Source organism: Schistocerca nitens, chromosome 5, assembly GCF_023898315.1.
Source record: "Schistocerca nitens isolate TAMUIC-IGC-003100 chromosome 5, iqSchNite1.1, whole genome shotgun sequence".
NCBI classification, from domain to species: Eukaryota; Metazoa; Arthropoda; class Insecta; order Orthoptera; family Acrididae; genus Schistocerca; species Schistocerca nitens.
In genome coordinates this window covers 826,320,780-826,335,827 of record NC_064618.1, presented here as the reverse complement: position 1 = coordinate 826,335,827, position 15,048 = coordinate 826,320,780, and the positions used below count along the sequence as shown (strand labels likewise).

Here is a 15,048-nt window from a genome sequence, read left to right as displayed (position 1 = left end):
TGAAGAAATTCCTGCTCTTCTTTGGATCTCGCCTCAATCTTAACTGGCAAATGTCTCACACTGCCGAGCCGTGCTCGAGAAAAGGTCGAATAAGTATTTTGTAACCTATATCCTTCGTCATTGGACTACATTTCCTGGATCTCAGTCTGACATCTTACTTTACATCGACCAGCTTTATATGGTCGTTCCAGTTCAATTCAGATCGCTACGTAGGTTACTCCCAGATATTCAATGTACACTACTGGCCATTAAAATTGCTACACCACGAAGATGACGTGCTACAGACGCGAAATTTAACCGACAGGAAGAAGATGCTGTGATATGCAAATGATTAGCTTTTCACAGCATTCACAAAGGTTGGCGCCGGTGGTGACACCTACAACGTGCTGACATGAGGAAAGTTTCCAACCGATTTCTCATACACAAACAGTAGTTGACCGGCGCTGACTGGTGAAACGTTGTTGTGATGCCTCGTGTAAGGAGAAGAAATGCGTACCATCACGTTTCCGACTTTGATAAAGGTCGGATTGTAACCTATCGCGATTGCGGTTTATCGTATAGCGACATTGCTGTTCGCGTTGGTCGAGAGCCAATGACTGTTAGCAGAATATGGAATCTGTGGGTTCAGGAGGGTAATACGGAACGCCGTGCTGGATCCCAACGGCCTCGTATCACTAGCAGTCGACATGACAGGCATCTTATCCCCATGGCTATAACGTTCGACGACGTTTGCAGCAGCATGGACTATCAGCTCGGAGACCGTGGCTGCGGTTACCCTTGACGCTGTATCACAGACAGGAGCGCCTGCGATGGTGTACTCAGCGACGAACCTGGATGCACGAATGGCAAAACGTCATTTTTTCGGATGAATCCAGGTTCTGTTTACAGCATCATGATGGTCGCATCCGTGTTTTGTGACATCGCGGTGAACGCACATTGGAAGCGCGTATTCGTCATCGCCATACTGGCGTAATACTCGGCGTGATGGTATGGGGTGCCAATGGTTACACGTCTCGGCCACCTGTTGTTCGCATTGACGGCACTTTGAACAGTGGACGTTACATTTCAGATGTGTTACGACCCGTGGCTCTACCCTTCATTCGATCGATGCGAAACCCTACATTTCAGCAGGTCCTGTATGGGCCTTTCTGGATACAGAAAATGTTCGACTGCTTCCCTGACCTGCACATTATCCAGGTCTCTCACCAATTGAAAATGTCTGGTCAATGGTGGCCGAGCAAGTGGCTCGTCACAATACGCCAGTCACTACCCTTGATGACTGTGGTATCGTGTTGAAGCTGCATAGGCAGCTGTACCTGTACACGCCTTCCAAGCTCTATTTGACTCAATGCCCAGGCGTATCAAGGCCGTTATTATGGCCAGAGGTGGTTGTTCTGGGTACTGATTTCTCAGGATCTATGCACCCAAATTGCGTGAAAATGTAATCACATGTCAGTTCTAGTATAATATATTTGTCCAACGAATACCCGTGTATCATCTGCATTTCTTCTTGGTGTAGCAATTTTAATGGCCAGTAGTGTAGTTTACGGGACAGTTTTGGTAAAGCCAGTAAAGGGTGTGACAATAGAATTATGTATGGCGTGAGAGAAAACCAGTAGTCTCCCTAAACTTGATACACTCCGTAACTATTCTAAGCTAGTTATTGACATCGATCGCCTTCTAGGCCTTTGATCACGAGATCAGGAGTGAACTTGCGTGTTGCGGATTGTTGAGATTGTAACCAGTTTGTGGATGGCCCAGACAGCGGTTTCCAGGGTGCGTCCAGTCGGTGCGAGACGCGCGCAGCGATTGTCGGCAGACGGCGCGGCGGGTGGACGCGGGCCCGGCGCTGACCTCTGACCCGGCTGACGCCCCGGAGAAAGTCCGTGGCGCCTGGGAACCGGGCCGGCGTGGCTTGGCGCGGCGTGGCGAGGCGACACTGCACCGCCGCGGCAGGTCACTGGGCCGGTGCAACGCGCGACACTAGGGTGGGGGGGGGGGGGGGGGGGGACCTTTCCAAACAGTCGCGGCAGAGGTGCAGCCGCACCCACTGCTCAGTGCGAGCCTCTCTGCATCGTTCAGCTGGCGACTGCACTGCTCTACAACCGGCCATTGTTAGAGTCGTCATTAACGAGACGAGTGAGACACGAAAAGATCTTCATACACTATCTCCTCGCCGGCCGGATGGCCGAGCGGTTCTAGGCGCTACAGTCTGGAACCGTGCGACCGCTACGGTCGCAGGTTCGAATCCTGCCTCGGGCATCGATGTGTGTGATGTCCTTAGGTTAGTTAGGTTTAAGTAGTTCTAAGTTCTAGGGGACTGATGACCTCAGACGTTAAGTCCCATAGTGCTCAGAGCCATTTTTTCGAACCTGCGACCGTAGCGGTCGCGCGGCTCCAGAAGATTGATTGAAGTAAGGCGTGTCCACCCTTCGTCTTTATGACTGCTGCAACTCTGCCGGCGTCGCTTTCGGAGAGGGTCTGAATGTCTCTGAAGTAGTGGCAGTCCATTGTTCCTCAGCAGCCAAAATCAGAGAAGGCACTGTTGTCAGACGTGGCAGTCTGGAGTAAAGCTGACGTTCTGACTCATCCCAAAGGCGTTCCATTGGGTTCAGATCGGGACTCTGGCCAGGCATATGCTGCTTTATCAAAGCGTGCACTGTCATGCTGAAACAAACAGTCATATTTTCCGTACTATTCTTCTACTGCACACGGTACACAGTGCTGTGAAATGTTTTCGTATCTTTCCGCATGTTGGCAGCTCGTGGTCTCGCGGTAGCGTCCTCCCTTCCCGAGCACGGGGTCCCGGGTTCGATTCCCGGCGGGGTCAGGGATTTTCACCTGCCTCGATATGACTGGGTGTTGTTGTGTCATCTTCAGCATCATCAAATGTAATATATTGCGAATACATAGAAAGAAGGATCCTTTATTGTACGATCATATGATACCAGAACAAACACTGGCAGCAGTTACTTCTGTAAAATATCTGGGAGTATGCGTACGGAACGATTTGAACTGGAATGATCATATAAAACTAATTGTTGGTAAGGCGGGTGCCAGGTTGAGATTCATTGGGAGAGTCCTTAGAAAATGTAGTCCATCAACGAGGTGGCTTACAAAACACGCGTTCGACCTGTACTTGAGTATTGCTCATCAGTGTGGGATCTGTACCAGGTCGGGTTGGCAGAGGAGATAGAGAAGATCTAAAAAAAGAGCGGCGCGTTTCGTCACAGGGTTATTCGGTAAGCGTGATAGCGTTAAGGAGATGTTTAGCAGATTCAAGTGGCAGACTCTGCAAGAGAAGCGCTCTGCATCGCGGTGTAGCTTGCTGTCCAGGTTTCGAGAGGGTGCGTTTCTGGATGAGGTATCGAATATATTGCTTCCCCCTACTTATATCTCCCGAGGAGATCACGAATGTAAAATTAGAGAGATTCGAGGGCGCACGGAGTCTTTCCGGCAGTCGTTCTTCCCGCGAACCGTACGCGAGTGGAACAGGAAAGGGAGGTAATGACAGTGGCACCTAAAGTGCCCTCCGCCACACACCGTTGGGTGACTTGCGGAGTATAAATATAGATGTAGATGTAGATCATCATTCATCCCCATTACGATCGGAGGAAGGCAATGGCAAACCACCTCCACTAGTACCTTGCCTAGTACGGCGGTGCGGGTCTCCCGCATCGTCCCCTACGCTCTGCTATGAAGTATGGGACTTCATCATCATCATCATCATCATCATGTTTCCGCATATCGGGTTTTCTGAAGCGCAGTAAGGGACCACACGCTGACTACGGAAAATACTCGCATACCGTAACACAACCTCCTCCGTATTTCACTGCTGCCACCACGCATGATGGCAGGTAGCGTTCTCCAGGCTTTCGCCAAACCCAAAACCTTACATCGGATTTCCACAGGGTGTAGCATGATTCGTCACTACAGAGCAATCGTTTCTAATCATTCACCGTCCAGTGGTGACGCTGTTCATACCACCTCAAACGTCGCTTAGTACTGATTATAGAAATGTGTGGCTTATGAGGAGCTGCTCAAACTTTGTAACAAATTCTTTTTAATGCCCTGCGGACAGTCAGTGTGATAGCTGGACTGTGTAGTAGCACTGTGCAACTCCCGAATAATTCCTTGCACTGATTTGGTGCGATTTTTCACAACCACTTATAGGACTAACGTGCCTTGAAGCATGCTAATGTTACCCTCTGAGAGGATTTCGAAGTTCGACCGCGCGTTTGTCTGATGGACAAGAGTATCTGACTATAGCTTTGAATTTGGTGAAATAACAAAAAACCAGACTGGCTTTAATCTTGGGAGTTAACGAAAGTGGTAGAATCATAAATGAATGCCCAATTTAGGCACATTAATTTGGAAATATATATTTGAGAAAACTGAACATTGGTTTTTGAAGGGAATTTTGTTGGGATTTCCCTTACAATAGCAAACGGGATACAAACTGACACACTGTACTGTGCGTAGCAGCAATTACTAATAACACACACACCAGTAAATTATGGGGAGCAAATTTGCAGCAAGCTCATACTAATGACAGCCACACTCAAGACCATTACTTAATCAAATATTGAAATGTCAGTGCATGAAGTGCAGAACTAAATTTGGACATGATGGGCTTCTGTCTTGACTAATATGAAAAATACAAATAAGAATGAATAACATCATGAATACACAGTTTAACCTCTTCTACATATAACAGTAATAGTTCAATTTTTTCTTAATAGGTGGAGAATATGATGCAGACCCATAAACCAGTATAGTTTCACTAGTCAAAGCTCTTTGATTGTTACAATAGTAAAGAGTAACTCTAAAAGCTAATCATCCGCTGAAATTACTTTGCAAGACAATAAATTACAACACTGGGCTCAGTTATCTTTAAAATAGGAGCCTTTCATGACGAGTACCAAAAATACACCTCCTTTAAAAATGTGCATACTTTTTCTTCTAACAATACTACCGTGAATCAGTTCATTAAAGCTTTATATGTACTTGAACTTAATTACCTGTGAGGCAGGTATTCTTTGCAATAATATTTACAGAATCTTGCACTATACTCCCACAAAACTATATTTTATAATAAACTAAGGATACTTTAGCAAAAGCCTATCCAAGTTCACTTTCCTATTAATTGATCTTTGAATTTTTGTACTTAAACTTCCTACCTTAACAATTTCACCTGGAGTGGTTCATTAAAAAAGCATCCAAATGTTACTCTTACTTTAGCTTCTACTACTACTACTACTCCTTTTACTTTAGAACAAAAATCACTTTTTAACACATGAATGCAAGGATTGTTCATTTAAATCAGGATACTCGGTTTTAGTAGCACTTAGGTGAGGATCCTGCGTAGGTTCGTGATCAGGATTGAAAATATGGTTCGGGACACGAATTTATGTTTTATGTGATTATTATTGAAACGACACCCAAATTAACTGGTCCATGCCCATATACATTACTTCACTGTATGTATGAAGTTTGTGAAGCAGTGGCGAAGATTGGTGGCAGGCGCAATGGCGGCTAACTGTACTCACGGCTCTTGATGTGCGAATGCTCTATAAATTGTCTTATTAGCGTCGGATTTTCAACATATTAGAGCCATTCAATTACGCCACGAATTCTAAATAATAGCCAGATCCACATCCGAGGCAAATCCCTTTTAATGCTGCTTCCAATTGCCTCTCTTGACACCGTCGAGGTGTACCGTGCTAAGGCTAGCCACAAACTGCGTGCCATTCATACAAAGGAGCCGCTCAATTAGATCGCCAAACGCACCTTTTACATCGTGCCATGCCACTTCCGTTGCGGGGGGACTTCCCTACACTCACTCACTCACTCGCTCACTATATTGACGGGCCTGCCTTGGCCGGAGGTAGCGGAGTTTAAGCTGTTCCTCCTGAAGTCCTCTCGGTTTGGAATGTTTTTCTTCGCGTGTTGGTCTGGCCTCTGGTTTGTGTGGATGCAGGAAGCTTATCTGCCGGCTGATTCCGGCGACTTCTGGTTCTTCTTCTTCTTACTGCTTCCTGGCTGCCCGAATTCTATTTTCTTCAGGCGGGAGTAGTCCACTGGCGGCGTCTGTGTCCGGATGTACTTGACTGCTTCCTCAGTCATGTATTTCCAGTCCTCGTCCGTGAAGATCGGGTGCTTGTTTATGAGGTCCAGATCTGCACGCCTGACGAGTTCCCTCCCGTGCAGCTTCTGGTTCAAGGGTTCGCACCCCCAGTGGAAAGGATAAGGTTTGTGAGGAAGGTGAGGGGTGTTGTCTACCGTGAAAGGGTAAGGATGATCATGATGGGGGTAGCTACCGTCTCTCAGGGAATCTGCGACCTTGGTGAGCACCTCCCTCACACAGTTCTTGTTGGGGAGGGGGAGGCACTCGGACGGCTCGTCTTCTTCTTCTCCCTCGGTCTCCATCGGCACTTCCTGTGTCGTCTGCGTTTCCGCAGAGACAGGAGTGACGACTGCTTCCGAGGGGGCCGCCTCCTTGTTGTCGGTGGTTTTCCCCGACTGTATGACCACTTCCCTAGCAACGTGCGTTGCCGCGTCGGCCAGGGAGGCGGTCGTTTGTGTTGCCTTGCGCGTCTACCCCCGTACAGGTGGGGGTCGGTGCCACGTCCGTCTTCGTGCGGGACGCGAGGTACAAGGCGACCCTCAATTGAGTCACCTCCCGACGCGTCTCTTCTAGTTCCGCTCTCAGGGCCGCACTCTGCTCCGCCATGGCGGATTTGAGCGCGGCGATTGCGTCCTCGTTGGCTTCCCGCAGTGCTCGGCGGAAGGCGTCCACGTCGTCTTGGTGGCGCAGCCCGCTTCCCCTACTAAGGCAGGAGGGCGGGGTGACCACCATTTCTTCTTGTTGGGCCACCTCTTCGTGTGTGGTGGACAACTTCCGCTGCTTCCACGTCTTCAGGTAACTGCAGCTGCGCGCGTTTGCGGCGTGCGAGCCACAGCAATTTACGCACACCGCTGCAGTACCCTCTGGTTTGGTGCAGTTGCGCGTATCGTGCGGTTTCCCGCACTTAACACACGCAACCACACCGTCGCATTCCTTGGCTGTGTGTCCAAGCTTTTGACACTTATAGCACTGTAATTGTGCCACAGGCCTCCGCTTCTTCTTCGTGTTGCCGCAACCGTTGCTCCCGACTGCGTTTAGCAGGAGCTCCACAGCAGCAGCAATCTTGCCTCTTCCTCCATTCCTACTTCTCGGCATGGCGTTGGGGTAGTGGCGTTGGCGTGCGCGAGCGACGGTAACGATGTGAGCCGCAGCGAGTCGAGCAGCGGAGTGCGTGGACTTCCCTACAAATGGAAATGAGCGTACGGCATTGTGGGCCGGCAGTTCCCCATTCGGGGAAGTCCGGCCGCCGAGGGCAAGTACTTATCGTATTCGACGCCACGTTGGGCGACTTGCGCGTTTGAGATGGGGATGAAATGGTGATGAGGACAACGCAACACCCAGTGCCTGAGCGGAGGAAATCTCCTGCTCCAGCCGGGAATCGAACCCGGGCCCATTGGCGTAGCATTCCGCCGCGCTGACCGCTCAGTTAGCGGGGGCGGTCACTTCCCTACAGCGATTACATGTTACAAATACAAGTGCCGTAAACACGAACGAGCCTTTAAGAAACATTCTCTTCTTTATAAACATATTCATATTATAATAATTTAAAATTTCAACATATTCTTTTGCTTTTTTCGTATGTTCATTAACAAAACACTAATTTTCTTGCCTCACATGAAGGATTTTAAACAACACAGAATGCACACTTCATAAATTGCAAATACACAGTTAGATAAAATAAATCTACTCCTAATCGATATAAGGCAACGGCCTTGCCGAAGTGGATACACCGGTTCCCGTCAGATCACCGAAGTTAAGCGCTGTCGGGCGTGGCCGGCACTTGGATGGGTGACTGTCCGGGCCGCCGTGTGATGTTGCCATTTTTCGGGGTGCACTCAGCCTCATGATGTAAATTGAGGAACTACTCGACCGAATAGTAGCGGCTCCGGTCAAAGAAAAGCATCGTAACGACCGGGAGAGCGGAGTGCTGACCACACGCCCCTCCTGTCCGCATCCTCATCTGAGGATGACACGGCGGTCGGATGGTCCCGATGGGCCACTTGTGGCCTGAAGACGGAGTGCTTTAATCGATATAAGTTTTACACACTTTCCGCAATGATCGACGGTTCCTGTCAGTACATGAGTTCTGCCTGCTTTAGGTTTAGCTGTTGTCGCTGCTCCGTGTTTCTACTTCACGCTAACATCACCAACAACGGACTTGGGTAGCTTTACAATGGTTGAAATGTCCCTGACGGATTTATTACTCAGGTGACATCGAGTGGCTACTCTACGTCAGAAGTAGGCTGTCCTCGCCGCCCCTTTCTGCTCTTGCCGCTTCTCCACTCACAACACAACACAACACTACACTCCCCGCCTCGTTTTGTAGTGACGACTCCTCCTCTCGAGACGCCTCGAGGTCACACGTCTGTCCGGATACTTTTCATCATGAAATCCAAAGAATACGCTAACCTTACCCATACGATGCGGCATTGATCCCGTTACCTGTGCGGGCACAGGACGACAAAACAGCAAGTGCTCTCGGAAGGGTACCATGTGTTGACAAGAAATTTCGTTACTACATGCACAAAAGCAGATCCGTAAGGAAGCAGACCGGATTCCAAGTGTCTTTAATTTGTCATCTCACAGGGAAGCGTCACCTGCAGACAGCGCAGGTGATTTGCGGCACACAGTTGTTCTCACCCCTCCAATTTTTGTTTTGCTTGGTCAACAGTTGAGTCACTAATCAACGTGAAAGCTTTCAGTTTATAGCAACGAACTTCGCGAAACGCCAGGGCCTGGAACAAATTGCCGCACGGTAGATTTTCTGCGACGTGTTGACAAGACAAGAATGTCAGCCTGGAACGCATCACTTCCTGCCGCGTTTCTGTGTTCGTACTGTTCGCCATTGTCTACGCCGGTGCGTGTTTTCGCTACCTGCGGTAAAGGATTTTTTTAATTCTCTTCCAAACTGGAGACGACGGGCCGGCCTTTCCGTAGTCCTACTAAATTCTTCGGTGCCTGAGTCCGGTAGGCTGGCCTAATTAGTCGCAACTTTTTCTGCCTGTCTTACAGCATCCGATGGAGAGGAAACTCTGAAAGTCGTGGTAGGAGCTACGCTTCATAGGCGAACATTATTAGCGGGAGCAGGAAACGGCCGCTGCAAGTGCCTAATACATGTCTCTGACACTGACTGCGTAAAACACGTATGCGGTAGATTGGTTGGTTGGTTGACTCGGAGGGGGGGGGGGGGGGGGGGGAGACGACGAAACAGTGTCGTCATCGGTCCCATCGGATGAAGGGAGGATGCGGCAGGAAATCGACCTCGCCCTGTCAAAGCAACTATTCTGACATTTGCCTGAAGTGATTTAGGGAAATCACGGAGACCCTAAATCAGGACGGCCGGACGCGAATGCCAGTCCATTGTGCTAACCACCGCGCCACCTCACTCGGTGAAAGACGTACACGATATATATATATATATATATATATATATATATATATATATATATATATATATATTGTCTTCAGTCCAGAGACTCGTTTGATGCAGCTCTCCGTGCTTCTCTATCCTGTGCAAGCTTCTTCATCTCCCAGTACCTACTGCAGCCTACATCCTTCTCAATCTGTTTACTCTTTTCATCTCTTGCTCTCCCTCTACGATTTTTACCCTCCACGCTGCCCTCCAATACTAAAGTGGTGATCCTTTGATGCCTCAAAACATGTCCTACCAACCGATCCCTTCTTCTAGTCAAGTTGTGCCACAAATTTCTCTTCTCCCCAATTCTATTCAATACCTCCTCATTAGTTACGAGATCTGCCCATCTGGTCTTCAGCATTCTTCTGTAGCACCACATTTCGAAAGCTTCTATTCTCTTCTTGTCCAAACTATCGTCCACGTTTCACTTCCATGCATGGCTACACTCCATACAAATACTTTCAGAAACGACTTACTGACACTTAAATCTATAATCGATATCAACAAATTTCCCTTCTTCAGAAACGCTTTCCTTGCTGTTGCCAGTCTACATTCTATATCCTCTCTCAGTTATTTTGCTCCCCAAATAGCAAAACCCATTTACTACTTTAAGCGTCTCATTTCCTAATCTAATTCCCTCAGCATCACCCGATTTAATTCGACTACATTCCATTATCCTCGTTTTGCTTTTGTTGGTGTTAATCTTATATCGTCCTTTGAAGACACTGTTCATTCCGTTCAGCTGCTCTTCCAAGTCCTTTGCTGTCTGTGACAGAATTACAATGTCATTGGCGAACCTCAAAGTTTTTATTTCTTCTCCGTGGATTTTAATTCCTACTCCGAATTTTTCATTTGTTTCTTTTACTGCTTGCTCAATATACAGACTGAATAACATCGGGGATAGGCTACATCCCTGTCTCACTCCCATCCCAACCACTGCTTCGCTTTCGTGCCCCTCGACTCTTATAACTGTTATCTGGTTTCTGTACAAATTGTAAATATCACTTCGCTCCCTGTATCTCACCCTCGCCACCTTCAACGTTGTCAAAATCTTTCTATAAGTCTACAAATGCTAGAAACGTAAATTTACCTTTTATTAATCTAGCTTCTAAGATAAGCCGTAGGGTCAGTATTGCCTCAAGTGTTCCAACATTTCTACGGAATCCAAACTGATCTTAGCCTCCACCTTTTATCCATAACCGTCCGGGGTGGCCGAGCGGTTCTAGGCCCTACGGTCTGGAACCGCGCGACGGCTACGGTCGCAAGTTCGAATCCTGCCTCGGGCATGGATGTGTGTGATGTCCTTAGGTTAGTTATGTTTAAGTAGTTCTAAGTTCTAGGCAACTGATGACTTCAGAAGTTAAGTCGCATAGTGCTCAGAACCATTTGAACCATTTATCCGTATATTTCTGACAAGGGAACCTCCCCATCGCACCCCCCTCAGATTTTGTTATAAGTTGGCACAGTGGATAGGCCTTGAAAAACTGAACACAGATCAATCGAGAAAACAGGAAGAAGTTGTGTGGAACTACGAAAAAATAAGCAAAATATACAAACTGAGTAGTCCATGCGCAAGATAGGCAACATCAAGGCTAATATGAACTCACGAGCGCCGTGGTCCCGTGGTTAGCGTGAGCAGCTGCGGAATGAAAGGTCATTGGTTCAAGTCTTCCCTCGAGTGAAAAGTTTAATTTTTTATTATCAGACAATTATCAAAGTTCAGGCACTCACATACAATCAACTTCGCTCTCCAAAATTCCAGGACATGTTCAGATTTGCTTGGACATATGCAGGATTTCACGGTCTTCACACGGAAAAAATTAAGAACGTTAGAAACATGTTTTGACAGAGCACAGGGAAAACTGTGCGACTGTGAAACTGTTGCATTCATTTGTTGCAGTTTATGTGACAAACTCTTATGTTTTCATCACTTTTTTGGGAGTGATTATCATATCCACAAGAAAACCTAAATCGGGCAAGGTAGAAGAATCTTTTTACCCATTCGCCAAGTGTACAAGTTAGGTGGGTCGACAACATATTCCTGTCATGTGACGCACATGCCGTCACCAGTGTCGTATAGAATATATCAGACGCGTTTTCCTGTGGAGGAATCGGTTGACCTATGACCTAGCGATCAAATGTTTTCGGTTCCCATTGGAGAGGCACGTCCTTTCGTCTACTAATCGCACGGTTTACCGGTGCGGTCGCAAAACACAGACACTAAACTTATTACAGTGAACAGAGGCGTCAATGAACGAACGGACAGATCATAACTTTGCGAAAATAAAGAAGTTAAACTTTTCACTGGAGGGAAGGCTTGAACCAAGGACCCCTCGTTCCACGGCGCTCCTGAGCTCAGGTTAGCCTTGATGTTGCCTATATTACGCATCGACTACTCAGTTCGTATATTTTGCTTATTTTTTCATAGTTCCACACAACTTCTTCCTGTTTCCTCGATTGATCTGTGTTCAGTTTTTCAAGGCCTATCCAGTGTGCCAACTTATATCTAAATCTGAGGGGGGTGCGATGGGGAGGTTCCCTTGTGAGTAGAGGTGTAAAGTTTATTTACCCTGTGCGCCATTCCTGAACTGAACCGAACAGGGAGTGACACAGACAGCACTAGACGTGGCATACTTTCCACCAGCTGGAGGGATATTCCTCGCCTCGAGCAGACCTGGACCCGTGTCGTGCCCGCCAGTGAGTGATGACGGTATGCAGTGCTGTTGTCCCGCACGCGACCTGCCGGCGCCTCCGTCGTGGATGCCTTACAGGCCGACGGATGCCTTACAGGTCCGTGAGGCGGAAGAAAGCGGCGCCTCAGTATGCGGGGCACGCGACGCGGCGACGCCGGGGATTGAGCCGTCTCGCCTCGGTCTGGCTGTCCCCGCGGAGACGCGCCGCGCCGGCCCGCGGGGGTCCTAACGCGCGTGCTGCGAGCCTGGGATGCCGGCGCTGAGTGGCGGACTGTGTCACGGCTGTCCGGCCGTGAAAGCGCACCGCCTCCATCTGACATCTCGAGGCACCGCCTGGTCACGCCGAGTGGTGACCAGCCGAATTCCTCCCGTGCCTGAGGTGACCTGTATACCACGGCCACAGGGGTTGGGGGGGGGGGGGGCGTATCGGCACAAAGCATTCCTTACAGAAATGCGGATGTTCCGTAACCGAAGCGAAGTTTAACAAATCGCTGTGGCGGCGCAAGAGTGAATCGTCGCCGATTTGCCACACACATCACTCCCTTGCGACGGCTTCGTTGACAGGAGGCATGTATCAATTATAGCAGAGTCCCGCTAATCCGAACCCCGGTAATCCGAACGTTCGGTTAATCCGAATATGAAACATATTAGTCTGAGTATGGAAAACTGTGCGATAAACTGCTGTAGATTCACACTATTTTAATTTACACATTACAGTAAACATGTATTAGAAAAATTGGCAAGAAAACATTAGGTTTAAACTATGCATAACAATGAAAGAAAAGCTGTCAAACTTACTAAAATCCCTACTTTTTAGATGACAAAAACTCAATCATTGTCTTTTGGCATAATGAAGTCAGTCTGTTATATGAAGCATGGTAGCACCATCGCCTCGTAAACATGAAATCAGCAGGTGTAGCAGTGGTCTGTTGCTCCAAATAACGTAGCGCGAGGTCAAGCTCTTCTGCTGCGTCACTGTGTGGCACCAGCTCTCCTTTGTCGCTTTCATGCTCATTGTCACTTCCGTCACAGCAGTCCACTTCTTCCTGGTCTTGAGTCACAGCAGCAGCCAAATCAGCGTCAGTAAGGTTTTCCACACATGCTCCATCCGCTGCCATCCACTCAGTACATCGAAAAAGTTCAAAGAAAGGCAGCACGTTTTGTATTTTCGCGCAATATGGGAGAGAGTGTCACACAAAAGATACAGGATTTGTGATGTAAATCATTAAAAGAAAGGCGTTTCTCGTTGCGACAGAATCTTCTCACGAAATTCCAATCACCAACTTTCTCCTCCGAATGCGAAAATATTTTGTTGACACCGACCTACATAGGGCGGAACGATCACCACGAAAAAATAAGGGAAATCAGAGCTCGTACGGAAAGATATAGGTGTTCATTCTTTCCGCGCGCTATACGAGATTGGAATAATAGAGAATTGTGAAGGTGGTTCGATGAACCCTCTCCCAGGCACTTAAATGTGATTTGCAGAGTATCCATGTAGATGTAGATGTAGATCTACGTCTCCTTCACTAGCTTCTTCACATCCAGGGATTGTCTGTATCATTTGTAGTAGGTTTTCCTCTTCATTTTCAACTAGGTTGTCCTGAAATTCAAGAGACGTCCACAGTTTTCTCCAGGATTTTATCAGAGTATGTTCTGAAATATTCTGCCATGCCTCAAACCGCCCAATAAACAACATCCTTCACATTGGTCTTTTTTATTTTGTCCACTACAGGAATGCTATCATCTTGGATCAGCATTCTTAAAAATTCTTTTCTGTAAATCAGTTTTAATGTTTCCAGTACGCCCTGGTCCATCGGCTGTAGAAGTGGTGTAACATTCGCCTGCAAAAACTTCGCCACAATTTCTCCTTCACATAATTCCTCAGTGCTGGGGTGGGATGGCGCGTTATCAATCGAAAGGATTGCACGGGGAGACAAATTATTTTCCTTAGAACACCGTCGAACAGAGGGAACAAACTGGCCTTGAAACTATTCTTTGAACAGCTTACCATCCATCCATGCTTTTTCCTGATTGCGATAATGTACGGGCAGGGACTTCATGTTGCAGTTTTTAAAAGCTCTGGGCCTAGCAGATTTGTCGATCAGCATTAAAGGCGGCTTGTGATTACCAGCAGCGTTGCTACACGCTAATAAAGTCACACCATCTTTGTACATTTTAAAATCAGGGCCATGGTCTTCTGCTTTTGATGGCAGGCAGTTTGTTGGCAATGCCCTAAAATTAAGCCCACTGTTGTCAGCATTATAAATTTGTTGGGGAGAATACTTTCTCTCTCTTATCATTTCTTCAAACTCACCCAAGTATTCCTTCGCTGCATCACAGTCAGAAGAAAGCTTCTCTCCAGTAATTAATAGCTGACGGATTCCATGACGTGTTTTGAATCTGTCCAACGAACCCGTACTCGCACTAAAAGACTCATCACCATTCATAAACTTGTTCAGGTAAACAGCCTTCTCCTGAACCAGTGCTCCACTCAAAGGAGTTCTCTTTCTCTTTCCTGTGTAAACCAAAAGAAAAGAGCTTCATCCAGTTTATCGTACTGGGACTGTTTCAAAGTCTGCCGAATTTCGAGTATTTTTCCCACATTGCACAGGACTGTTCAAGCTTCACTCGGTTCTTCTTCTAATCACAAATGGTTGCCTTACCAACACCCAGTTCCGTTGCCAGTTTAGATACGATCACACCATTGTCTATCCGCTTCAAAGCATTCAGTTTTTCTTTGAGAGTTAACGTTGTATGTTTCCGTTTACTCACGACTAAAATACGTACACCACTACACCTGAACGAATACA

At 47.5% G+C, this 15,048-nt stretch overlaps 1 protein-coding gene and 1 pseudogene across 1 annotated transcript in view; one reads left to right on the top strand and one right to left on the bottom strand.

Moving 5' to 3' along the window:
- The window catches only part of LOC126260740 (cyclin-dependent kinase 11B-like), a 401,166-nt gene that overhangs the window by 135,206 nt on the left and 250,912 nt on the right, over nt 1-15,048 (bottom strand). The window lies entirely within an intron of this gene.
- Nucleotides 7,830-7,947, top strand: LOC126261474 (5S ribosomal RNA; annotated as a pseudogene).